This window comes from Strigops habroptila, chromosome 4 (genome assembly GCF_004027225.2).
Source record: "Strigops habroptila isolate Jane chromosome 4, bStrHab1.2.pri, whole genome shotgun sequence".
Classification (NCBI taxonomy): domain Eukaryota; kingdom Metazoa; phylum Chordata; class Aves; order Psittaciformes; family Psittacidae; genus Strigops; species Strigops habroptila.
The window spans coordinates 32791609-32818424 of record NC_046358.1 but is presented as its reverse complement, the minus strand read 5'-3'; the positions used below and the strand labels follow the sequence as shown (position 1 = coordinate 32818424).

The following is a 26816-nucleotide window of genomic DNA, read 5'->3' as shown; positions in this document are numbered from 1 at the left end:
CGATATTATGAGTCACTCAGCCAAGTGGACCAGGATAGAGAAAGGCATCCAGTCCCTGAGGGAATCAGCCATTCTAGAGATGATCTATCGTAGGCCGGATGCCAGGAACACATCTGTAGATCCAGATGAAGTCGAATGTACGGCGGAAATTTACACGGAGTGGGCCATCGTCATGTGCCCACTCATTGGCATCAATAACCTGGAATGATGTAACACCACCAACAGTGGATGAACTGATTCGTCAGCTCCGAGAGTTTGAAAACAATCTCACTCCTTCCATCCTTTCAGCTGTGGAAAAACCGTCCCAGGAGTTCAAACAATTGAGAGACGATTTATCCAATCTATCCAGATCCCCACGTGTACCAACCCATGTCTCAACTATTAACAGAAGATGCCCTACTGCTTGAGAGAGAAAATATAGGAGGTACACGCCATGGACCACCCTATGGTTTTACCTGCGGGATCACAGAGAAGACATGAGAAAGTGGGATGGAAAACCTACTTCAGCTCTGGAGCAACGGGTGCGTGAACTGAGGAGAAGAACAATGGTCAAGGATGATCGTCCCATGAAAGCTGCTGCTCCAGTCTCTGGTGAGCAGTTTCCCAGATGGAGTGGAAGAGCTGATTTTACTCCAGCTCCTGTGATAAGGAATACTAATCCCTTTCTACAAGACAGAAGTGGAGAATTTTGTGATCACTGTTAGAGGGGCCCTGCCTCCAGCCAGGTGGAGGAGAGGGATAATCGGGTTTACTGGACTGTGTTACCGGCTGGGTTCAAACCACGACAGGGTGAGTTGAACATGCTTGGTTGTGGGTGTGAGAAATGCATTTGTTGCTTAGACACAGTCTGACTCTATCTGGGGTGTGTGGGTGTACAGAAATTTGTGTCTGAGAATTTTGGAAAGGAAGCTTTATTTGAAGCTTTATTTGAAGAGGAGAAAAGGGAATTTGAAAGAGGAATTCAAGTTATGACTTCCTTCCAGAATAGTTTATAGTTTGAAAATTGACTTTCCATATATACCTCCCAGGGTAGAAAACGTTTATGTGGTTTATAATACAATTATATGTGCCTAACAAGTTTCTTCAAAGAAGTAATTTGTTTGATAGAGGCACGGTTTTGATGGGTAGAGGTTACCTTTAGGTTGGTCAAGTGTATGACCAGCCTAACCTGTTGCAGATAGGAGTGCACTTCTCCAGACAAGTGCACTCCTGTCTGCAATGTTTAGGATGGTTTGTCTATTTTGTACAACATTGTTTTTATGTTGACCATTAATTCTGGAACACTGATGTTGGTGAATTAATATGTGTATTTTACCTTTTCTCATTCCAGCAGCAGCTGGGAGGATGGTTCTATCCAGTGGTTAACTAATATTTAACATGCTGGTATTTAGCAAACATGAAGTATAAAATCCCTTATAAGTCTCTCAAGCTTTTCCTCTTGAATCTTCAGGGACTAGAAAAACTTGACTTATTTCATTTCATCAAGTCAGATTCAATATCTAATTAAATTTTCTCAGGATCTGTACCAGAATTTAAGTATCTGGGCCCAAACTACAAAAATTTGAGAACTGAATTAAACATATGCAAAGTTGGGGTGTTGGTGGATGTGAACCATTTCTGCAGTCCAACTACTAATTTCCACTTTACAGTGCTTGTCTTGTGTCATTCTTTTTCCTTATTACCAAATGTCCCAGTGCATTTTAACTCTAAAAATAAAAAAAGCCCCCGTGTCCTACAATTTGGCATGTAGGACAGAGGATCATGTTTCTTTCCTTTTGTTTTGTTTGTTTCATTTCTATTATTATTTCGCTGGTCTTCACCTTCTATACTTACAAATACAGGAGCTTCAATGAAATCCCAATGATATCCAAAATTGTGAGATGTCTTGGAAGTGAAAAAACACTCCCCAAGGCTTACTTAGTTTCCTACTTGAAACCAAACTACTTGAAACCCCATGACAGAATGCAATAGCTCTTGAAAGCTGCTATATATCTCTATATCCCTGATAGTATCTGAAGTCAACGGGATTTTCTATTGGTGATGTAGTGACTCTATCTGGTAGTTCAGCTACCCTGTACTCATTGCAGTCATGGCTCCTGGAAGACTCAGGAGCTACTGTATTCCATATGAGTGTGTGGTCTGAATTAATCTCTACAGGAAAGTTGTCATCTAATAAGCTCCTTCTGTAACCTAAGAAGTAAGCCTTAGGTCTCTGTTTCTATTGCTACACCCAGCATTGGAGCCAGGAACAGAAAGGAGAACATGACTGCAAACCAAGTCTGCCTTGTCCCTAGTATGAGCGTTGAGCAAGAACCATGGAGCAGAGATGCTGATCCTGTTGGAGGATTTTTTTAGAGGCTGCTTTGGAAGGCAAATAGGTAGGATTTTTACAGATATTTCTACTAAACTGATTTCCTTGCAACATAGTCTGTGGTGTTATTTTTTTTTTTTTTAATTATTATTATTCTTAAAACATCTTTTCTGGTAATTTCATAGTTGTTTTGTATCTTTTTCCATCTAGAGAAAATAAATTTCACCTTGGTTTGACTGTTCATTCCTGAAAACATCAATGCAGAGCTGGTCTGTTTCGTTAGAACAGATAGACAGTTCTGTGTACCTTAAAACTTTAATAGCTATCATTTTTTAGAAAGAGAAAAATGCAGTACGACAGTAAAATATATACCTATGCAGATGACATGAAAAGAACCACTAAAAGATGCTGAATTTAAAAAATGCCGGGAGGTTCTTTCTCTGGGATGATGGTAGTTCTAATGACTTGGGGAAGACATATTTCAGGTTTGATAACTGCTTGTAACACATAGATGCAATGGAGTTCAAGATGCTTTTGGTGAAACTTCATAATCAGAGAAATGTTCTTTGGTAAATACATGCATTTTCACTTTGAAACATAGATGGCCAGATGAAAGTTAGATTAGGAAAAGTGTTCCTGAGTACAGAGTGAATTTCTGTGGGAAACAGAAAGAAGGAAATCATGTTTGAGCCTTGTCTCTACTTGTTTCAGACCAATAATTCTATACATTCCAATACTCAGTGACTTCCTAAAACATCAGTTTATTTTGTGCCAGGACTGAGTCACATTATTGTGTTGGAGCTGTTCTACAGTGTGTAAAAAAAATATAAAAAGGAGAGGTGAACATCTTCAATATTATGGCTCAGTAATGAGGGAATTAACCAGAGCTAAACAGGACAACTTGATGAAGATCTGTTCCAAATGAATCATTAATCAGAATGTGAACAAATGGCTGAAATTATATCTTTCTCAGCTCAGCAAATCTTAGTTTTTCTTGCTGGAGAGAATTTTGAAGATCCTTATGATATCACTATATAGAATTAAAAGTTAACTTCAAAAATTCTTACAAAATTTTGAGTGGAAAAAAGTTTCTTTTCTGTGGAGGCCAAACAGTGACCATGACAGGATTCTTCATGTTACCATGGACAGAATAGCTGGCCCCTGGAGCTTCCTTCCAGCCCTGTTTTTCTATAACCATCTCTTAAATCCTATTGAATGTATTAATTTCCTTCCTAATCTCATATTCATACCATTAGCTGCTCTTTATCATTAATGAGTTTATATATTTCAATATTGACATTGATTGCACTCTTAATTATGTATTACCTGTTGATGTAGCATTGAATCAAATTCTGAGAGTAAAATAAAATAATTTTGTAGGTAAAGGGGAGGGACACTTACATGGAAGGGACTACACATGCAACATTATTTAGAACAGTTGCAAATTTAGTGTTGCAAATTTTAAGGCCACCTCCACAGGTTACCATCAGCTAAAATTTTTCGGAAAGAGTTTCCTGGATTTTTAAATTTGCTTTAGTTGTTCTGCTCTAACTTTAAGAGTTCTGTAAAAGTGTGCATCCCCATCTGACTGTTAGGCTTATTTGTTAAGGTCAGGGCATTTATTAAGTCACATATTAATGTGACTTTCCAGCATTTGATATTTGATTTCTCCTTGTGCTCTCCCCCTACTGTTCTCCCAAGTACATCGTTTTCTACCATATGCTTAAGAGCAGTGCACTACCTTTTCACAGGCTTACATACCTCTTGCATAGCTTTCTGGGAATATCCTAAAGATTCAGCTGACTGGCATGAAAGTGCTGTTGTATTACATGTACAAGCTTTAGAAAAAAATTAATACTAAATTTGTTAATGCAAATCTTTTGACCCAGCAGTATGTAAGCATTTATTCAGTCTGGGAATAAAGATCTCATGTAATTTATCAGAAAAATTAGCTAGTCAGCAGTTCAGTAAGCCCCAGCTTAACCCTTTGTACATGTGAATAATGCCAAATACAAAAATCTATTAAATTGCTTTGGTACTTTTCTGATTTGCAATTATAGAAAATACCAAAATACAGAAAACTACTCAGCCCAGTTTAAGGAGCTTCAAAGTTCTACAGTTATTGATTACACAGATGTTTTTTTAACAGAATCAATAGAGCTGTGACTTCATGGTCGCTGCTTTCTGTTAGCAAGAGAGGTTACAGTAGTAAAGCACTCATTTCCGTGGGGTTTTTTTGACTTATCTGTGGAGAGGCCCAACTGCCCAACAATACAAAAAGGCAGCATAAGGAAATATTTCCCTATTGTAATAAATGGAGGAAAGAAGCCTAAATCTATAAAAGGTCTCACTGAGGCAGCCGTGCACAAAATGGAGAAAAACCAGTATGCCAGGGTCTTAGTCAAGACAGAAGAATCAGTGGCAGAAAAGCTGGAGAACACATTTCTTAGGCTTGGGTCATTAGCAGAGCATTATTTTGTATCATGCATGTTTTATAAGTGAGGTTTGCTATTTCTGATTGTGGAAGAGATGGACTTGCTAATACCTACTGAAGACGATCTGCTTAAAACAGAAATGGCAGAGGCCTAAGTACTTATCTTTATGTTAAAATACAATCCTGGTTTCCTATAAATGCACAGCGTATTACTGGCTGTTGCTGTTCTCTATTGGCATGGCTTCACTGAAGTATGAGCCCATGTGGAAGATGGCTCTTTCTTCCCTAGCCTCATTAATATTGCGCTGAGCATTGCAGTACACACTCTGTATTGAGAAGAGATGCTATAGATGCCCAGCTAATCCCTTTGCTGCAGTCAGCTGTGTACTCAAAATGTGACTGGCTCCAAATACAGGAAGGACAGATTCATCAAGTAGATAGACCGTGTGAGAAGTTTCATACTGCTCCCCAAAGGATCCAATAACAGAATGAGGAATTAATGGGAAGTATTGACCTATCTTGTATGAATGGCCTAATTTCCCCTTATTTTTCCTCTCAGGAACTGACAGATGCAGTAACACAACATCCCGTAATAAAAAGATAGGCTGTTGGTCTTTCCTGATGCCATAGTCCCTATTCTTTGAGTTAATTCATTAGGAGGTAAAGGCTCTTATGACCCTGTTCTGAAGCCAGGTCTCCTAATCTATTGTAAAAAATTAGTTGCTTAAGCCTTTGTGACAGTAGCTTATTAATTTTAATTTGCTTGATTCTGATGCACATATATTTTTTTTTAATTATTTATAGGGTTATAACATGAATCAATGTGACATATTACTAGATTCTTATAAATAATTTATAGAAGAATTACACAGAATGATAACATGACAGTGATTTTTCCTACAACTTCATAAAGATCATGCAACTGACAGGAGGTGAAAGAACTTAATGTGTGCTATACCTGGTGGGCTATACTCTATGTATTTATCGTCACAATTCTCCCACAATTCTATCTTCACAATTAAACTAATTCAATATTTTTGTAGATGTTGTAGAGATTGATAAGAGAGAAAATCAGATGAAGTGAGCACTGAATTCAATAGACAAGACAGAGTCCTTGGCTTCCCATGTTAAGCCTTTAACTTTCTTATGTAACTAGGCAAATTCATATTTCATCAGGTTCAGGACAGGTTAGTTACTTAGTAATTGGCGAAAAGTTTTATTATTGTTTAATTGAATTATGGTCTAATTAATGTAACCTGGAGTTTATTTGATATCAAGATATATTGTCTACTCTAACATCACTGCTGATTTTAAGATCAGCAGTGCTTGGGGGTTTATTGGATTAAAATAGTCATCTTTTTCTTCACCTGCCCTTCTTTTAAGTCCATATAAACTTGCTTTCTCCAGAGATGTGAGTCCCTCGGCTGGGAGGCAGAGCACATTTGTTCTTCATACCATTTTTCAAGAGCTTACTTTATTAGTTAGGTTTTCTGCAAGATCACTGTTAATTATCTCTGAAGGTAATGATTTGGCAAAGGTTAATGACTTGCCTCAAATAGGAAAATTTGTAATTTAGTTCTAATTTTAAATGAAGGTGTTGATTCCTGTGGGCAAAAAAACCTTTATGGCTCAACTAAATTTTAAATTGTAAAGACTCAGAGATGTGCACAGCATTGGAATATTTAGAATGTAAACTCAAGTGAGAATCTCCTTTTTCTGTGTTATACAATGCTGTATTTAACACTGGGCAGCACAGAGACGGTGTTACATATTTACCATGATACTGCAAGATAATTATGAATACAGCTTATATGCACATCCTCTATGGCTCATATAAAAAAGTGAGCAATTTAAAGTAAGGAGAATTTTAAAAATTGGAAGAAAATAAAAAAAGGAGAAAATACTCTTTACTTTGCATAAGGTACATGGCTCACAGAATTTCACTTTTTATATATGGGCATAATCACTTCTCATTCCCTCCTGTGATATTCTGCTTTCCAGTATTACATAGGAAGTCAACATCAAAGAAAACAGAAGAACTTTTCCAAAGCTCAATTATAAAAAATGATAAAAGAAACAGTACATCATATTTGCTCATAGTAAATCTTCAATTTTTCAACATAACTTAATTTAATGCTGAGCTACTTAAGAATCTATGTGCTTTATCAAGCCAAGTATTTGAAACTCATTAGCACTGTATCTGAGCACCAACTAGAGTATTGCGCTTTAGGTTCTAAGAGGGTGATCATAAAGCACATTTTTTACATGATGAAATGAGAGGCACCCAGCTTTCCTTTCCCTGATGCAAATATCCTGATTCTTCTTTGCCTTATTGATATGTTGCCTATGTCCTCCCTTCCTTTGACATCCTGAAGGAGAAAATACAACAAGCAGGCAAAAAAAGCTAAGAACATACGGTGTGTTCCTTTCAACTTGTGCTTCATACACGATCTTGGTGACCATTTTACATGTATTACCACCACCAAAGACAGCCAGAGGTCAAATCAGTATTTAAACAGACATTCTAAATGCAAATGAGCTGCAAGTCATTCAGATGCGTTCGCTGCATGCAAATTCCACTCTCTCTGTAAAGAGGGTGCAGGAGTCTGAAAACGAAACCTGTAAATATTGATTCCTCTGTATACTTGAATGCCTCTCTGGTACAAAGATATTTCATTATCTTTTGCCCATCTCTCTCACAATGATGAAAATAGACGTATTTCCTTGCAGTATGTATGTTTGCTCTTAATTTCTGAAGTGATGCCACTTACATCTTTTTTCCTCAAAATACTAATTCCGTCAACCAGTACATAGCAGGTTGGTACACTCTTCCTGCTATCTCGTTTAGTTTTCCTTTGCTTAAATTTACTTTTTATTTCTATCCTGCAAATGAGTCCTTACCTTGATACATTTAGTGTTTATTATTGATTTTCATTTAGTGTCTCTCATCAGCTTCAGTTGCTACATGGCTGACAACTCTATGATCAGTACCTGTCACACTTGACATCATGGCCATATGGGCTTTTCTATTGCTAGCAGGCTCGCATTCAGATTCTTCTGTTCTTAGTGTGCTGGCTGGTTGGCATTCTCCTGACCTAAAAGATGTTTTCTTGAAGATGGGGTCCTGACACAGAACCATCCACTGAAAATATGCCCTGCATGTCTGAACACAATGTTCTGGCACTGTTATTGCCCCTTTTGTGCCTGCCTTTCAAAAATATTCTGATAGGCAAGCTTGCCAGCAAAGATGTTACAGGCATCCTCCTGGGAACAAACACATGCCATGTGTTTGCTGTAGCCTACCAAATCAGAACAGCACAGCTGGAATTTCAAAAAGCAAATCCTTACAGCTAAATACTCATGGATGAGCCACTAAATTTATCTGGGAAATAAGTTTGAATAGCAAATTAATTCAACAAAATCATGATCTGCTTGTCAAGTCAGAAATGGGGAAAAAAGGAGGACTTGTCAGCATATTCTTTGGAGCATTTTTGCCTGTGACTGGTACATAATTAAGTAGTTCTAAGAATTCTAACACCGATACTGGTCCATTCATCATATCATTGTATTTAAATCAGTCTCTCCATATGTTTAGTTTTCATCTTTTCCTGGGTTCTCTTTGTTCTTTCAGTTATTTCATATTAGTAAGCAGTCTGGGACTAAGTGCTGTATCCTCAAAGTAATTCCACTGAAACAGCAGAGAAAGAAGCTATTAACTCTTGCTCTATAATACAAAACTTCTGCATATGTATCCTTTCCTTTCCTACATTCTTGTTTTTCATTTCAGCTGCTACAACTGCAGACTGTATTCAGTGGCAGCAAATGAAGACAGAACCTTCTATGGGAAAATGTATTTCCAAATCATTAGGGGCTCATTTTCAGCTATTCAGTGAAATTCATTGCAGCTTGCCACCTTCAGAATGTAGTTTAGGAACTGTTTCGAAGACTCTCTCATTACTCAATAGTATAATGAGAAGCTTTCTCAGCCACACAGAGACCAGAAAAAAGATTTGAACAAAAATCCATCGCTCTTGAATGTATCTGATATTCTAAACTCCCTTTGTTTTCTAAAGGATATTTTCTAAAGGCCTAACTGGAGAGAATGTGTACATTTAAATGCAAGTCTATCACCACTGATGCTTTTATTTGATCAAAAAAGCTGTGTGTTTCCAAAACTTCTGTTAGGAAGCAGAATTTGAGTCCAAGGGATATGAAATTGATTTGCTGAAACAGGAGGAACTGAACTAAACATGTCATTGTGAAGCAAGAAATGACTACTGTGCTACTTGGTACCAACTAGCTAGTCATGGAGTTGTTGCATATAAGAGAAAAAATGGAGCAATATGTAAAAATTACAAATTATTGACTGTTAACCTAGTACTCCTACTCCTCTATCAAAGAAATCAGTATGGAGTAGGGAATAAGACTGGAATGAGAACAAGGTAAAAGAACTGAGAGCTACCATGCAGGTCTAGAAAAGGATTTTGCTGTACTCCTTTCAATGTGTAGCACTTTTCATAGGTGGAGATACTTGGAATGGTACTTGGAATTCTGATTCCTCCCATTATTTTACTTACTGAACTGTCCATGATATTTTTTGTTTCTTACATCAGTCAGAAAATGATTGTTACAAATCTTAATTAAACAAAGATCTTGATACTTACATTACCTCCTTTTCATCATATCCCTTTATTTAATTCCCTAAAGAACAGCCTATAGACTGCTGTCTGGCCAGGTTGGGAGTTCCTAAAATAGAGTTCTAGTAAAATGGGAGTTCTAGTAAAATAGAAAAACATTAATTTTGATCTATTGTCTGAAAAACCACTAATTGCCTCGCAAGTGAAACTCAAATTCACTTTTAAGTGACAGTTCATTTTGTGGACCAATGTATGGGGTTCCAAAGGTAAGATCCTGTTAAGAAGCCTGGGTACTCATATAAGGGACAAGAAAACCTTAGGCTTTTCAAGTGGCTTTTGTTGAAATCTTTCTATTTTCCCTGAACAGTCTGGAATAAAATCAATTTTATAATGAATCAGGGTCAACAATTTGACAGATCTAGGCAAAGATCTCTTTTTCTCTTAGGAGACATCTCACAGTGTATTTTAACGTATCAGTTATAATACTAACAACTAACTAAACCTACTGAAAATACGGCATTGAAACAAATCAGTGAGGACACACACAAACTTGCTAATTATTGGTGAAGACTTTTCCTAATATCTGTCAGAAAAAGTATCCTTTGGAATCTTTTAACAGTTTAAATGATTGTAGAACATTTATAAATTTTCTAAAACATGGCTTGTCAGTACTGCCATGCTTACCAAAATCCATCAGATAGAGTGATTAAACCTGCATTAGTTATGTAGTATAATTAATCAATATGGCATAGAGAACTGTGGCGCTGTGCTGATTAATTTGTATTTTAGATATATGCATTGCTTCCAGCTCACCTGAGAAGTACATTAATCAATTTGGCTGTACAGGCAGAAGTAGTTTTAAACAAAGATATCGTGGCTGCTTCCATCCCTTCCTCCGTTTACTAAATTTAGTGCTGTCATCCTTATAGCATCTGTTTGCCATCCACTATTTTGTAAATAGAAATTTATATTTTCAGGTATCAATATCCAGAATAGGATTTAGGAATCAAAATGAAATACAAGATCCTACACTGAAGCTCAGGCTTGCTATCCTGAAAATCCCATTCAACTGCCATTTAATCTCAGAAGTCTCTGAACTCCCAAAGTATTCTGCTTCTCAATTGCTGAGGCATCTGATATTCCTCTTAAAATGCACTGGTCATGAGTGAAATGAACAAATTGAAACTAAGTCTAGTCAAGCTTCAGGAGGGAGGCACCACTTTAGTGTTTGGCTTTGATGGGCATTCTCAGGCATGCTTAACGTAAACAGAACAGGAGTCATGCTTTCATGTCAAATGGGAGAAAAGCTGATTTTTGAATGGCTGTCCTGTTTGGCATGTGTTTGACCACACCAAGTGCCCAGGGTTCCACATGAAATGTTTAGAGAGTGGCAGGTACTAAAAATGAAGTTCTGGATTCCCAGTGGGAGCCAGACTTCTAAGAAAGAAATAACTGGTAGGACTTTAACACCACTGTCCCTTTTTGGATCTGCCAGAAGAATGATCAAATACAGGTATTGAGAAAAGCAAAGATAAATACCTGAACTACTAACCTGTATCTTATAGAAAAAAAAGGTACAGAGTAAATATAGGAGTTTCAGCCTCATAATTCATCACACTTCCCTTTAATTTTTTTTTTCCCAAGTTATTCAGCCACTTTGTTTATTTCTAGCGCTGCTAACAACTGTTATTTCCCAGTTTAGTTTAGAGTTTTAAATATTTCATCAATAATACTTCCAAATTCTGTGAAAATATGTATGATTAAAAAAGAGGAGAAGAGAGGCAGGAAGTTTTCCTGTGTAGCCACACAACTTTATTTTTAAATATGCTGCAAGTCTAGAACAGTCTAAAAAATGGGAAATTATCACTTTTTATTCTGCCCTGATTCCATATTTCTTTCATTTCTGTTAAGAGAAGTCATCAGCTGGTGCTTGTGCTCTTCAGTGACTGCCATATTTCAAAGTGAAATGAACAACAACTAGCTGGGCTGTGAGACTGGAGCGAAGGGAAGACAGCAGTAATGGGAAACAACTTCAAAGCTTTTAGTATCATCAAAGCATCACAGTGCTTTAGCTTCTACAACTTTAGAAGACTAAATAAAATAATACCAAAGTGCTTTCACTGCTTTGAAAGAATGAAATTAGCCAAAGGTGAAGCCTGAATGGTATGGAACTTTGGTTCAAGGAAGCACCTAAAAGTCTGAACTTCTTTAGAGGCAGTATAATTAGACAAGGCTGTTTTAGAAGTTACCAGTGCAACATGGCCTAGGAACTGACACACCTCTGCTTCTAGATGCAGTAGCCGGGGGAAAAACAAACAAACAAACATATGAAATGAAAACCTAATTTTCAGTAGTCTAACAGGTCCTCCTCACCAAGAGTCTTTACTACAGCTTTGCTTTAGCTACTGTCTGTGGACTGGATATATCAGACTAATCCCACCAGGAGAGAATCAGATACATCCCTGAGGAACAAAGAGGATGTAATCACACAGCTTCTCATGGCTACAAAAGTATAGCAAGAGAGTAATAAAAGGTACTTAGCTCTTGAGCCTCGAAAGGTACAGACTGACCCCAAAGCAACACCCACTATCTGACACTGACCTCAAAATGGCCATGTGCTGAAGGAAGAGACTCCTATATATGCTCTCTGCCTCCTGTGTGGGAAGACACATATCATCAAGATTGGTTTTGAAAATGTTTTCTTGAGGTGGTTTGAAGTCTTCTGCTCTCTATCCATGCTTTTGCCCTGTACCTGTAAGAATGGAGACATTCTTAAAACAGGAATTTTTTGAGACTGAAAAGAAGGAAATTGTCTGCTCTGGTTCCTTTATTTCTAAAAAACTTTAAATACCTCATTCAGTATTTTCAGATGAAAAGGTTTCTGTTTTACTTTTTAAATGCTTATTCCACTTGTAAATTTCAATTATAATTATAGTAAAGTATCAAAACCCGATAATTTGCAATTACCAAACTGAAATATTTTGGAAGAGAAAATAGCTTTTTTTTGGAAGAGAAAACATTTTTTTTCTGGGTTGCAATCCCTCTGCCTACTCACTCCTACTTATATATAAAAGGTAATTACTCTCATCAACAGGGAAAATGTATTTAGTCAAACTTAAACATCAGTTCATTTTTCATCAAGGTTCTGCAGCCTGGCAATGTCCTTCATCCAAAACTTACAGTAGGACATCAAGGACAGCCTGGCGTGGCTTGTCTTCTGCACACAGTGAACCCATGAGTAAGGTTATTCCCTGAAACGAGGCAACATTAGCAGTTGCCAATGAAAATGTTCCTCAGTGGATCTGATGCACTGGTCATACCTCTTCTTGTCAGGTTTATTTTCTTATTAGTCTAATGTCATTCCTTTTCAGAAGGGCCTTCAACAATGTAAACACGACCTATTGCATACAGGTTTTTTTAATTATTCTTTCTCCATTAATACTTAACAGTTCAGGCTTCCCATAAGTTGCCAATTTAGATTGATAAACGGCCTTCACTGACGTGTAGGTTCTTCATCCTCTTCTACCGTTCTCCTTAACCTCAGGACTGCCATCTCAGAACCCTGCCTTGTAGGCTAGACAGCTTTACAAAACATGGAAAAAGAAAGGGGAGATTTTGAGGAGTTCCTTACTCCCTTTCCTTCCTTCCCATGCCTTTCTTTAGTTTGGATTTGAATAACAGTCACAGAGCTTTAATCCAACAGCTATTTCACTGATCTCCTGTGATCTAATAAGACAAAGAAGATATATATGCACTGGAAAGAGCCAGTCACCTGATCTCACCTTTGGTCATAGAATCTCAGCTTTCCTTGTTATAAACTCTGACTTTTAATAGTGAATGACTTTTGCAAATACCCTTCAGAAATTAGGCCATATCAGGAGTCATTAACTGGTCTGTATCCTCACACATGTCTTCCCAAGACCCCTAGCTGGCCAGAGGAGAGGGCTTGATGCTTTTTCTTGCTAGCATAGTGATAAAGTAAGTAGACCCCGAGGGTAGGGGAGTTAGAGCTGAGAGCAGCCAAAAGTCTAATTCCTGTTGCTACAGCAAGTGTAATTATGAATGTGTACTTAAAATAGTGACTGAATGGTTCCTGTAGCTTAATGAAACATTGATTGGTATCTAAGTCGCAAGCTCTGATCCTCACAACACAGTCATTGACTGAAAACCATTACCGCACAGTGGCTGTCTGAAATTAATTGATGGCCAGTCTATCTCCTAACAGACAGGCATGTATGAAATCATGGAGTCATTCTCATTAATACCCTGACCTTAGCAGGGGAGCTTGGAATTGGTAGGACCATGTCTGAATGTGGAAACGGTTAGCATCCGTAGAAAAGTATGTAATAATAGCGGTAAAGTGGATTAGAATTTACACATATCCTGCTCTGCCCCTCACCTATCTATTCACTGAGAATTTAACTGCCAGAGAAATGACCAAGCTTGGCAAACTGAAATCTTGCTCATTTCTATCAACCATTCCCTGCAGGAGACAAAACTCCTGCTTCCAAAATTAGATTTTAAGAGCTTATTAGAAATGCAGCAAAACTGATAATTAGACTGAGTAGCTCCACTGCTGTCATTCATTTCCTACTAATCAGAGACCAGGGTACGCTTGAGGGATGTTTATGTTATACAACTCTGTATTTCCTATGACTATGCTATAGTATTTGGCAAAATAAAGTGCCTTGCTGTTGCTCACTCCTCTTTGGACTCGTCCCAGGATGCCCTTGTAATGAAAAAGACTTAATAGGTTTTGCGGATATGAATTATTTCTGTGAATATTGGAGTACATAACATTATGTTCATTGTAACTGCTTGGTCTATTCAGCTAATCAGTGCAAGCACATATAGCTTATTAAATAATTTGCTCAGCTTTGCAATGTGTCTGTCTCTTCTTGTTCAAACTCGACCTCTTCGAATCTGAAAGCTTTGTAACGTTACAGGCTTTCAAATCTATACAGTTTTTACCCTGGACATCCTAACATTGGTGTCGGGTGATCTTTCTAACAAACACCTCTGTCATGGGGAATTTTTGCTGTTCTTAATCGAATGATTACTCCATATGGAAGGGCAGAGTTGAAATGTTTGAACATGCAATTAGAAAGACTGCTCTTTAGTCTTGCCAGCCAGGCTGCTTTCCAGATGCTGGCACAGCAGAAGTATAATTTTTTCCCTTCAGAATCACTGTGGATAATTTGATGCAACTTGGAATAGAGGGAATTTTCTACAACATGGCTCAAAAATTACATCCCTTGGAGGAAGGAGTGAAGGAAACAAGTTTAGAATGTTGGGAGTTGGGAACATTTGGACACATATCAGATAAGCTTGACTTTCCTTTGTATGCTCAGCCTTGAAATCACAGTTATGAAAGACTGTATATTTGTGTCAATAAGGCTTGTAATTCTCAGTGACAAATGGGATAAGATAGCTGCAACAGTAATACTCGAACTACCAAGCAGCCTTCGTAGTCCTCACAAATGCATATAACCCTTTCAGGAAAGCCGTTTCCTTTTAGGCTTTTTCAAAACTCCAGCCTCCATTCCAGCAAAATATTTCACATAAATAGGTCTTTCTGTCCTAGCAAAGCCCTCTTAAAATCAATAAGGCTTTGGAACTCTGCTTTGCTATCTTGCTGCAAAGGAGGACTCCATTGATTTTGGTATGGCATCTAACTGGGAAACAACGTACTATATATTCTTAAAATGAAGAACTGGTACCTGGCAGTACACAGGCAAACATTTGTGATGGCAGAACTCCAGTCAGCACAGAATTTAGTCTTACTTGAGCTATACAGGAAACAAATACAGAATTGATAAAAGTTTTGAACATTTTGGCATATGTAGAGAAGGTTAAATTAGTTTAGACAATTACACAAAGACTGGGATCCAAGCAGGCCTGTTCTATAGGACTGAAATAGACTATCTGAAGAGTTCATAACAGTGTATTTTGAGAGACAGCATCCTTAAGCTATACTTCATCTAGGTGTCTTAGATTCACTGAGATAGCCAACTGGTTCTAATAAATCAGTACTGCAGCTCAAAAGTTTTCTATTTTTCAAGTTTTTCTTGTTTAGCTGCGTAGAACTGACAAAGCTGTTCCAATATACGGTGAACAAGTTGCAGAACATTTATTCCCTGCTACATATCCACCTCTCTGTCACCCCATATATGTTTATCATAAAATCATAGAATCACAGAATGGTTAGAGTTGGAAGGGACCTTACAGATCACCTAGTTCCAATCCCCCTGGCACAGGCAGGGACACCTTCCACTAGACCAAGTTGCTCAAAGTACATAAACAAGACATTTGTAAGTCTTCACGACTGTACTTTTTACCATTACATGTTTTAAATCAAAAACACCTAGAAAAACTACATAACTGTCTTAATGACCTCTGCATAACCATTGCCTATAACTACCCCAATAACATGTGGTGTTTATTTTGTTTGTGGTTGGTTTTTTTTTTTAATAGGCTAGATGGGGCCAAGAGGAGGTCCTTTAAAAGGAGAAGGTCAGGTGTAATTGAAAGATACTAATGGTTAGCAGGTGTGTAAGTTCAGCTTCTTTTGAAAGCTAAAGTAGGGCCTTTTTATGGTAAGAAAATACAGAAGCAGTATTAAGGAGTATGTTTTCAGCAAAGGTTAAGCTCTGTGAGTGAGGAAATGGAGCCCTGGGAAAAGGAATGAAAAACAATTGCTAATAGGCTACCAAGAGACCTCAAGTTTGATTGTAAATAAACAGTGTATGCTTGGGAGGTGTATAATTGCAGAAGAAATAACCTAAAAATCTACAGGCTCTTTCAGCCTGGTGTTAACTTATCTCAGCAGGGTTGTAATGCTCTCAGGGCAGAGTTAATAGGGTGCTGATTCATGTATACTAGACTTAAACTCTAGTGCTTTTCAAAGTTATGTGCAAATTTTGTAAGATAGATTAAAAGACTACAGCTCTGAAATTCGGCGTGCTGTGGAGTATCATCGCGGGTTTGAGCAGAGCAAGAGAGCTTAAGCATGAAGGAGTATGTTTGTTCTGCTGCTGATTCTAGGTGTTGCTGTATAAATAACACTGAGAACCTACAGGTATTGTGGGTTCTGACAGATGCCTGGTTCGGGTGTCTGGATTCTTTGCAGAGTCTCAAAGACAGGCACCTCAGAGCATAGTCCAGAGTGAATAAGTAGAAAGCACTAAATATAAGGGTGTGCCCAAAAGGTGAGGGCTGGTTATCTGAGTTTCTGCTTCAGAATTCTTACCTGAGAGAAGTGCCTGCTATACTGCTCAAAAATACAACAGTTTTTATTTCGTGTGCCTGCCTTTTCTTTGAACTAGTCTAGTGGAGGAAGTGTGGAGATATGGGCTACTCCAGGACATAGAAATGTGGGAAGGCACAGCAGGTGCTGCTGACTGTGAAGACATTGTGGAGGAGAGAAGACATGGTTTGGTGGGCCAGAGGTGGGTGGGATGGTGATGGTGATGTTTTCTAGCTTCACAGTTAGAGACCTGATCTCAACTTGTGAAATACAGCCACTGAGTTAAATGTGGGAACATTATTTTGCTATGTGGATGTGCAGTGCCTTCATTTATCTGGTACCTGCACATGAGTCCCACAAAAAAATAAATAGTGACTGATAGTAGCACTTCAGTCTTGACAGTGTTTAAGTTGGGAGACTTTTAATTTCTCTTAGCCCAAGTTTTAAATTCATTGTTTTAAGGCCATTTCAGGAATTATCAATGCCCATATTGTTAACAGAAACATCATTCTGGGCTGTTATGCGTCTTTAGTTTTGATGAGGAGACAGAGGTGTTTTGAGACTTTTAAGCCTTTCCATTTACACCCATTTTTAAACTACTTTGTGTTATATGCCACCGCTGATAATATATGTTGCTAATGTCCTCTGATGTTGTGCAAAGATCAGCCTTTTGTCAGTCCTTGAAACAAAACAAAAGCTTTAAGTCAAAGAAACACAATAGTGTTATTAGACATTGCCAGAGCTCCAGGTAGAATATGAAGTGGGATGTTCTTGCTCTTCTAATACAAATGAGTCAAACAGCCTGTTTTACCTATGCCACTGTTTTTACTAACAACCAGAAAGCAAATCTGAAAGGAAATTTTGTAGACCAAATCTGAAAACAATTTACTACTGAGAAGCAGCAATAGTGACAAACCCACTTGAATCCAGTGAAGAAACAAGGCTTAATGGGACTTGAAAATAGAGGCATGTGAGTGTTGTCCTTGGGTAGGTGCCTCCTTCAGCAACTTTTTCTTCTCCCAGTTTTGTCTGGGCTGCTTGCTCCGATGTTGGGCTCTGCCTATGGATCTGAGTATGTCTAGCACAATGAATAGCACAATTTTCTAGCACAATTAGTAAGTAAGTGTCACAATCACTCAGCATCCGTACTATGTGATACAACTGGCTTGAGTGTCTTCCCTTTCCTGCATGGGGGCAGCCATTTCTCTTCTGCTTTCCTTCATGTCCCAGCAGGTTGCCTGCATTCATATGTGTGGAAGGTGTGTACAGGAGAATATTGTCCTCTCTGAAGGCTGCTCATCTATTTGTTCAAGAAGGAGAGACATAAACTGAGCTATTGGAGGTAGAAACAGAGTCTGAACACACAGCAGCAAGCATTTTTTAATGAGTCTATTTGTACTGGGCCAGCAGGTAGCCCTGACACTGAGTCAAGCCTGAGACTGGATCTGGCAGCTGGCCAGTGTTCTGCTGAGAAGCAGCTAAGTTATGCATCTTATTTAGCACATTTATTAAAAGTTCTCCTAACATTTCCAGGCAAATGTCCCAAAACAAATGCTACTATCGTTTAAGAGCTTTGCAGTCCTGAGTTACATTTAATGCATTACAATTCCCCTATAACAGCTTTTTGGTGTTTGGAGCTTCATCTCTCAGTGGTGTTTTATAAATTGTTATGCTAGAGAGATATTAAGGGGAAGGCGTTCTCCCTGGGCTAGAGGTGTGGAGGAAGATGATTAGCGCCTGTGAGACTGAGATGTGTTGTGCTGCTCTTCCAGCAGGCCTGGGTTCAGGCATCAAATTCTCGACCTGGTGTTTCAGGTGGGGGAATGTCCAGTTCCGTCCTGACTTGCAGCAAAGCCTGGCATTGCAGCCATGGCTGCTCTGGAGAAAGGCAGCTGCATGTGCATCATGCAGTGCAGTGACTTCTGCTAATAAAGCCAGCACACATGCTGATGTGTCAACACTGTGGGGTTATTCATGCTTACTTTAAACTCCCGTTCCCCTGTTTTTATCTTCTTGGTTTTGAGAAGATAAAAAATACTTCCTGGAGAACAGCTTACTCCTCTGCAAGCTTTCTAGCACTGCTTTGTAAGCATGGAGTTTCTGCCTAGGAAACAAGCTTTTTTCCAAGCCTAAACCTAACATGATCTGCTACAGTGTTCTAATAGGACATCAGGCAGCTGTACTACAGACATTTTTCTCTGTCTGGAACTACAGTTACTAGGATCCCTTTACACCTTTTTACAGATTAAAACCATCAGAGCTGAGATTCTCAGCTTGTGACTAGAGTTTAGCTTGCTAAAGGCTCGGTAAACCCCATGCCATAGAAAGCAGTACATCCTTCTGAACAACTCTTCCTCTTTCATCATCCCTTACAACCATATTTTGTGTCTCAGTACCTGTGTTCCTACCTTAGCAGGTGATCTGGCCTTTCATGACAATAACTGCTGTATGCATGTTTGACTGAACAACACTCAGTAAATCTGGATCCTGACAGGGCCTGGGTATAAGTCCTGGCTTGAATTTCCAACCCCTTTAAAAACCTTTTCTAACCAACTTGCTGTCTCTATTATTTACTTTATTCAAATGATCTCTTAGGAAGACACATTAAGGTAATGCTCCCTAGAGATGGAGAGAAATCACCAGATAGCATTTTAAAAATTGCCTCAAACCTCAGAAATTATCCAAATGTAGGGTAACCACTCCATGAAAGCTCTCTCCCTCTGTGTAATTGTTAAAAAATGGGATAAAAAGTATGGCATCACCCTTTGGAGCAGCAATAATTTGTAGTCAGCAGCATGTTACTGCTCATCAAATCATCAGTCTTCTTATATAAAGACTGGTAGAGGTAGCCTAGAGACAAATTGACCTTTTGCAGTAGCTTACAGGGGACATACGGGCTTCATTATGACTGGCTTATTCATGTCTCACTTTCTTACTAATATTTAATATTCAAGTTTGCTTATTTTTTAATATCCAGTGCTCTGTTCGAGTGATAATTGTCTAAATCATATTGACATAGAAAGCAAGGGAGAGAGCTAATTGTCACCACTTTATATTAAATGTTAACACTCCAGCTACTGTGGGTGGACCTGCTTAGACTGCCAATTCTAGCAGCTCCACAACAGTTAAGGTTGAGAACCATACATTTTTAAAGGTCAATTCCTTTAAAAGGTCCGTTTTTTCAGTTGCGAGACTTGATGACATGGCCCGAACAATACCCATGCTGAATGTCAGCTTGAGGCAGATAGATACTCTTTTTTGAATATGCTGTCCTAAAAGGGTGTTTTTGGCAATGAAAATAGGGAAAAAGTTTTTTGTTTAGTTGTTTTAAATGCTATCCTGCTTTGGAGGAAGAAGTTAACGTTTGACTTCCTGAGAAAGTCTTTGGAAATATGTTTACATATCTTCTACAGATTCTGCCTAGAAATTTGCAGCTGAATTCTGTATCCACAGTGAGAGTACCCCTGTGAGAGATGATCAGAACCTCATCTATGATTGTAACTTTGAAATGCTGCAACCAGTGTCTGCTCTAGGTTGAAGAGGCTGTCAACTTGAAGGCTGGCAGTCAATAAAGAACTGGTGAGTAAGGCAATTAAAGTTGTCCATGCAATTAATTCCCTCTGGTTAGATGCATTTCAGTATCAGAGGCATGATCCTAAACACTTTTTTGGTAGTAAGGTTTCTGTCTCTTTCAGAACACAATATTGTAAAACCTTGAAGATACTGGGAGGTCATGGGCAAATGAGAGAGGAGACAGCAATAAAAGAAAGCATAATTTCTTGGTTATGGTGATTGAGTTCTATCTGTGGAAGTGTTCCTGTCTTTCTAGGTGATGCAAAGCAAATTACTTTCACCTGATTAATGAAAAAATGGGTTTATTTTGCTTTCAGAATGCCTTGATTGAAGACTCTCCGTAATTTCACAGAAGAGTGGTTGAATGACAGGTTTCAAGAAAGGACTAAGGAAACTCTACTAGGAGAATATTCATGACTGAATATTGAATAAGCACTAAATACCAAATGAACACTGTAGCATACCAGAGGCAAGAGCCATGAAATGAGGTAGATACCTGGATGACACTGTCCGTGCTCATCTTTTAGTTAGTAACTTCATCAGCCACAGGACTACCTTAACCACAGGAATATAGGGAACATTTTCTCTCTCAGTCTATATTCCTTATGCTGCCTCTTTAAATGCTGAAGTTGTTTTTTCATTCACAAGTGGGAATAGGTGGTTAATTAGGCAGTTCTTCATTTTGAGAACCCAGTTAAATGAATCACTCTGAATTGTTTTGGGCAGTTCTCCCATTGCTTACTTTTAGTGATTTTAAAAGGACTCTTTTTAGAGTCAGGTTGTATTTAATTCTTGCCTAATTTAGGTTCCCTGGAGGCTAAAGATAACTTAAAACAATTTAAAAAATAGACAAAATCCCCTAAAGAAAGTTGCTGAGTTCACAGGCTCAGGACTGATAGAGTTTCAATGGGAATATTATTTTCTCTTTTCAAGACTCCACCTCTGATGGACTTGATTGTTCATAAAAGCAAGCAGTGAAGATGCTGAGTTCTCACAGGATGCAGTGGGCCTAGGCCAACTCGGGAAGCTCAGCTAGAGCCAGCAGCATTCCAAAAGCTACTGCTCTCCATCCACTCTTGTGCTGTTGCTTGTAGATTGATTTGGCTCTCCTCAGGGAAGTTTGAAGGCAAAGCAGCAGCTCTGTGTATATATTCCTTGTGATGTCTTAGCAACTGTTGGCCTAATCAGGCATATCACTAGCTATGTGCAGCACTAGGACTGTGAAGATAATGTTACAGGACAAACACGTCCATTTAAATGTTTTTATTTCTGTCATAACACTTATCAAAGTCTTTCAGGTTTGTTTAATTAATCAGTAAATCAAACAAATTATATACTCTAGCAAACATTGCAATATACCAGTGATGAGTCCTAGTAGAATTGCTGTGTGTATATGTGCAACTCTTTGTGACAGTATTGCTACAACTTGTCCCAAAACCTTAATGATGACTTCACTAAGTTTCCACAGGAATCATGTAAGTTATTAGCATGATATTTCAATTCTACAAATTGCTTTTTTTCAACTGTTGTCTGACTTTTATCTGATTACACACTAAGTAGACTATAGCGAAGATCCAGACAAAATGGTGGATAACACAAAGGCAGTTAAGTACTGATTTAAAGCCCTTAATCTTGGACCAAACCCTTTTTTAGCTGATATTAACTGGAAGCATTAAAAAGCATTTCATCCTGTATAAACGCGAGGCATCAGTAGAGAGTCAGATCCAGCAAGTGCCTAAGCGTCTAAATAGCAGTTAAATGTCTAATTCCTAATCCCAGCCAGAATTCCTTTGTTTGGACCTTTTTTTAAAACTCCTTTCAACTGCAAAATAATTAAGCCTTATAGTAATTTTTACAGTGGGGAAACCAAAGGAGAGTGTCTTTTCTTCAAAGAATGATTTCCCTGTGACCATCTATAAGTGACGTGTTATTACATATGGGGGTCACATATGCTGGCTGGCAATCTCCTTCTAAAACCATGATGTTATACCACCCATTTTGCCCAAGCTGTCAGTCTTGAGCCAAAAAAAGGCTAGCATTCACTTGTGACAGCTCTTACTATTCAGTCTCCTAAGGTAACGCAATTTCTAGTACTAACTCTTAAACATTGACTTTTACCTAGCTACCCAGAAGAAAGAGGCTACTGTTGCGAGAGATGTGAAAGACCTTCCTCTGAATTGACAAGTAGGATGAAATATCTGGCTTGTCAAGGAAAATGAGAACTGAGAGTAAACAAGGTAATTCCTACCTGTAGTAACCTTAGGTTTTTGAAGACCAGGAAGTATGTTGTTCATTTAAACAATATTCATTTGCCATCATATTAGTTCCGCACGAACATTTTAAATCTAGTCCTGATGTCTGGAGACATGTTTTTGCAGGAGTGGAGGTTATGCTAATTTGGAAGAATAAGTAAAGCATATGTTGCAATCATGAAAGAATGTGGACTAGAAAGGTGAGAATGGAGACTATTCTACTGGGAGCTGAATATGCATCCAGATTAACAGATAAACCAATGTCAGAGATCTTTTTACTGCTTTCCACACTCAAAACATAGACATACAGGTATGATTTATGATAACTCTCTATTGCTGTCAGGCAGATACAGGATATATCTCATCTGAGAATTGCTATGTCATTTTTCTCCAAATGGAAGAGGAATCTCATTCTGTGTTGCACCAAGAAGTCTTGGATTATCTTAATCTGACTATGCAGTAACAAAGCAGAGATTTATACCAAAATAGAATTATTTTAACAGTACAATTTAGTTTAAAAGCCATCTCTATTTTTTTGAATGAATACACACATGGGTATGAAGGCTGGTGAAGGAAAAAGTAGAAGGCTTCACAGCTTCTTCCTGAAGTGGGGCTGTCAGATCTTTGGTACTTCGCAAAGCTGAAGCCTCTGGAAGAGTTACTAAATTCTTTCAGGATTTTTCTTCTTCATGATTCAATTTTTTTCTTCATGATTCTATTTCTCTTCAGAAGTTATTTGGGATAGGTTACAAATCATATGATGCAGCTATCCTGGTTCAGTGCTGACATGTAGGAGTACTCTTTATTGCTTCTTATGATTCTAAGGCTATTGTGTTTCTAAGGCTATTGTGTACCGGAGGTACCTACATTCACAGCATATTTTTCTCTCACATGTTATGTGAGCCAGAGGGACATTTCACATGCTAAAGATGGAATCTCTGTGACAGCATGATCATCTGTCTCCTCCAAGTGCTGCAGACTGGCAGTGTCATGCATTAAATAAATGACTATGTCTTTGTAATGCCAATGCAACTTTATGGGTGAGGGTTATTTGTGTTTATAGAATCCGTAAAGCAATTTATAATCCTTCTGCTGCCTGTTATTTTGTGCTTGTGAGCAGAAAGAGTGGACTGCAATGACTTAAAGTGCAACTCAAGGGTGCTTCAAAGGTTGAAAGGCTTTCTGGGTCAAAGGCAGTGAATGTGAATAACAGTAATAACTATTCTTTTTTGTTACCTTGTACTTAGAGCTTTGCCTGTGGGCTGCTGATCTCTCTGGGGAAAGCAGATGTTAAGCTTGCCTTGCAGCATGCATATTTTGTAAGTCTGCAAATCAGGAAATGGAGGTGCTGAGGTGACAGGCTCTATCCCCTACCAGAATGTGGTGCTTAAAGCAGAACTGAAATCTGTCTGAAGGTGCTGTTCAAACAGTTCTGGTTTAATCTTGTAAATTTGAAGGTACTAGAAGACTGCTACTCAAAACTAAATTTGACGCTTAGTGGTTAGTCAAACAGTCTGAAGACAAAGGCACCATCTGTTGAAAAAGGGACAGGATCATTCTTGGAATTTGATCTTGCCTTAATCATGGGAGATGGTGCCTTAACCTCTGTACAGAGGGTCACAATGCCTTCTGATAGTGGTGGTGTCCACAGAATGATTGTGTGTTGGTTTAACAACAGCCTCTCCAGTGTTGCATATTAGTGTTAGGTAAAATTATGCTGTGCCTTTCTAAACACAGAGTTGCACCTGACACCAAGAAGTTAAATAATTTTATCATTTTGGCTTCAGTGGTGTCTCCAGAGGACACATTAATCAAAGGGGATGGGAGGTATAAGAATAAGACTATAGCATCATTAAACCTTAAAACAGTGTGCCTTAAAACCATGTATTTTTCTCCAGATAGCAGTACTAATCCAGTCACTGAACTGTATTACTGAGCCACACTTCAATTTATTTTCTGAACTGTAGGAAATTTAGAGAAGACTATGAGTTCTGCAGTGGAAATTCAAGAACTGAAAAACTGCTACAATAAATGAAATTCAGGCAAGTGTCTCTGGTAAAAAAAAAACCAACAAAACAAAACCAAAAGCCAAACAAAAAATCCCCTAAACCTTAAGATTACTATTTTAGGGCATACTGTCTTCTGTCTATGGTTGGCCAGGGATGTTTCATTATGGAAAATACTCTCCTATGTATTCTCTGAAGAAGTACACATACTTTGAAATCCAGTGGGCTATTTCACCACAACTTTTTTCTTCTTTTGATGTCAGTAGAGAGCAAAGCAGGCTCTCTACTGTATCTGCTGCCTGTGCCCGCTACAGCTAATTTTTCAATTTATATAAATAAATAACCTGCCAAAACTAATTACTTCTCTTCAAATTTTAAATACGTTATTTCTCCTTTTCCCCCCCCACATATGTCTTGCTTTAATTATTTTTGCATCAGTTGTCATTTTAGGAGCTGGTTAGGTCTAAAAAGGGATGATCGTATATGTTTTGCTATTCTGATTTAACTAATTAAGATTGCTGCTTTTGTCTTGCTATCTGGAGGCAGAAATGGAGTGGATGCTGATATGCTTTTGATTTGATGGATAAAGAAATTGTTGTGATCCAACATCAGTAAGTAAAAAACTCTGGCCAGTGTTTGCAAAACCAGTGGGTTGATTTTCAAAAATGCTTATGAGCATTAGCCTCCCATATCCCATTTCAGTCTGTGGGACTCGTCCTCTATAATCTCCAGTGCGTGATTAGTCTGCAGAGGAGTTGGTTCAGGAATGAGTTGCCCAGCACTGTTAGTTAACAGTACAAAATTTAAGTATCAGAAATATCAGCAAACTTCTACCTAACCTTGAGTGCATCTAACTCTTTGCGGGTTTCTTGAAAGTATTTGTTCTTTAACAGAACTCCTCATATCATGAAGTATCTCAGCCATGACAAGAACTTACAGTATTCTTTATACGTGTTCCCCCTCTGAGGTTCTTCAGGTTATGGGTACTTCTCCTGTCTTACTGGATTGCTTAGCTGGGAGCATATCTAAACTCAGGTACTGGACTCTGCACATGACATTTGAGGAGAAAGTTCATACAGCAGCTCTGTGGCAAAAGTACTTGCCCATCACGGGGAAATCTATTTTTGTCCCACTTTGGCCTGAATAGACTTGAGCTTGTCTTATCCTTAAGGCAAGCATCTGATGCACTAGCTGTGGGGAATTCTGTGGTGGTAGAAAGGACATATTTTCATCCATTTCAGGCTATTTCCCTCTAAATGAAACAATTAAAAGGGCAGAGAAAATCAATCTGATTTCACCATAAATATGGTACTTGCAAGTAGATGCAAAGGTAGCAGTAGGTCCCCAGTTGCTGCAATTGCAAGGGTGGGTTAAGTCTGCAATTGTACTACCTGTAGAACAAGTAGATATCAGCGCTATTTAATCTGATTCTCTTCTGGAGAGGAAGGGGCCAGGCTGGCATGGCCTAGTCCATATACTGATGACAGCAGTTTCCTACAGATGTGTTCTAAAATGAGATGATGAGGATTACTCTACTCTGGGACATTGTTCCGTTCAGGACATTATCTCTAAATCCCATCTGTTTCCTTTCATTGTACATTCTTACCCACCTCATTTCTCACTCATCTTACCTCCTTCTTGTCAAGGATGTTCCCAGGCTAAGACAAACACGTCCTACACTAGACTTCTTGGTCTTTGCTTTTTAGCATGTGACTGAGCCATATTTGATTTGGTACTAGTACATGGCCATTTGTTTTCTGTTGTAATTTGCCACACAATCTTCATTATATTCTTCTTGTTTAATTTCAAAAAAAAGCTCTTCCAGTCTCACTCAGCTTCATTGAGGTGTCTTTGACCATTGTGACTACAGGACACTCAGGGAGGTGAAATCTTATTCCACCACAAGTCAATTGAAATGCTGAAGACAAGACTTCACCTTGACATTGTGACACTTTTAGTAACATTCTTCCTGTTTACATGTCTGAGAAGAACACAAATTTCAGTATGTGTTCTATATGATCAAGTCTTAGTTGTGGTTTTACTACCAAAGAATCTAGTCTTTCATGTATCCAGTGGGAACACCCTAACTGTAACAACTGGAACTTCCATTTCCCAATGCTTTCTGAGAAGATCCTCAAAATATATCTTTATTGTAATTCAGTTTATCTTTGAAGCATGCTCATTAATTCATTTATATTTAAAGGCACTTTGGTAAATACATTTGCTATGGCACTTTGTAACTACAACATTTGTTTTAAACAAAGATCTGTGTTAGTCTTTTTCATACAAACAAGCATACATAATTAATCTTTCAGATATATATTGTAAACAAATACATTAATACTCCTGTGACATAC

The 26816-nt window shown here is 38.2% G+C and overlaps 1 long non-coding RNA gene across 1 annotated transcript; it reads left to right on the top strand.

The window, feature by feature from the left end:
- The first annotated feature begins 541 nt into the window (after positions 1-541).
- LOC115606771 lies at positions 542-26747 on the top strand. Its single transcript, XR_003990997.1, has 6 exons — positions 542-789; positions 2235-2378; positions 20042-20207; positions 20519-20689; positions 22324-22438; positions 24421-26747. It is a non-coding gene; the product is annotated as an uncharacterized LOC115606771 (long non-coding RNA).
- The last annotated feature ends 69 nt before the right edge of the window (positions 26748-26816 follow it).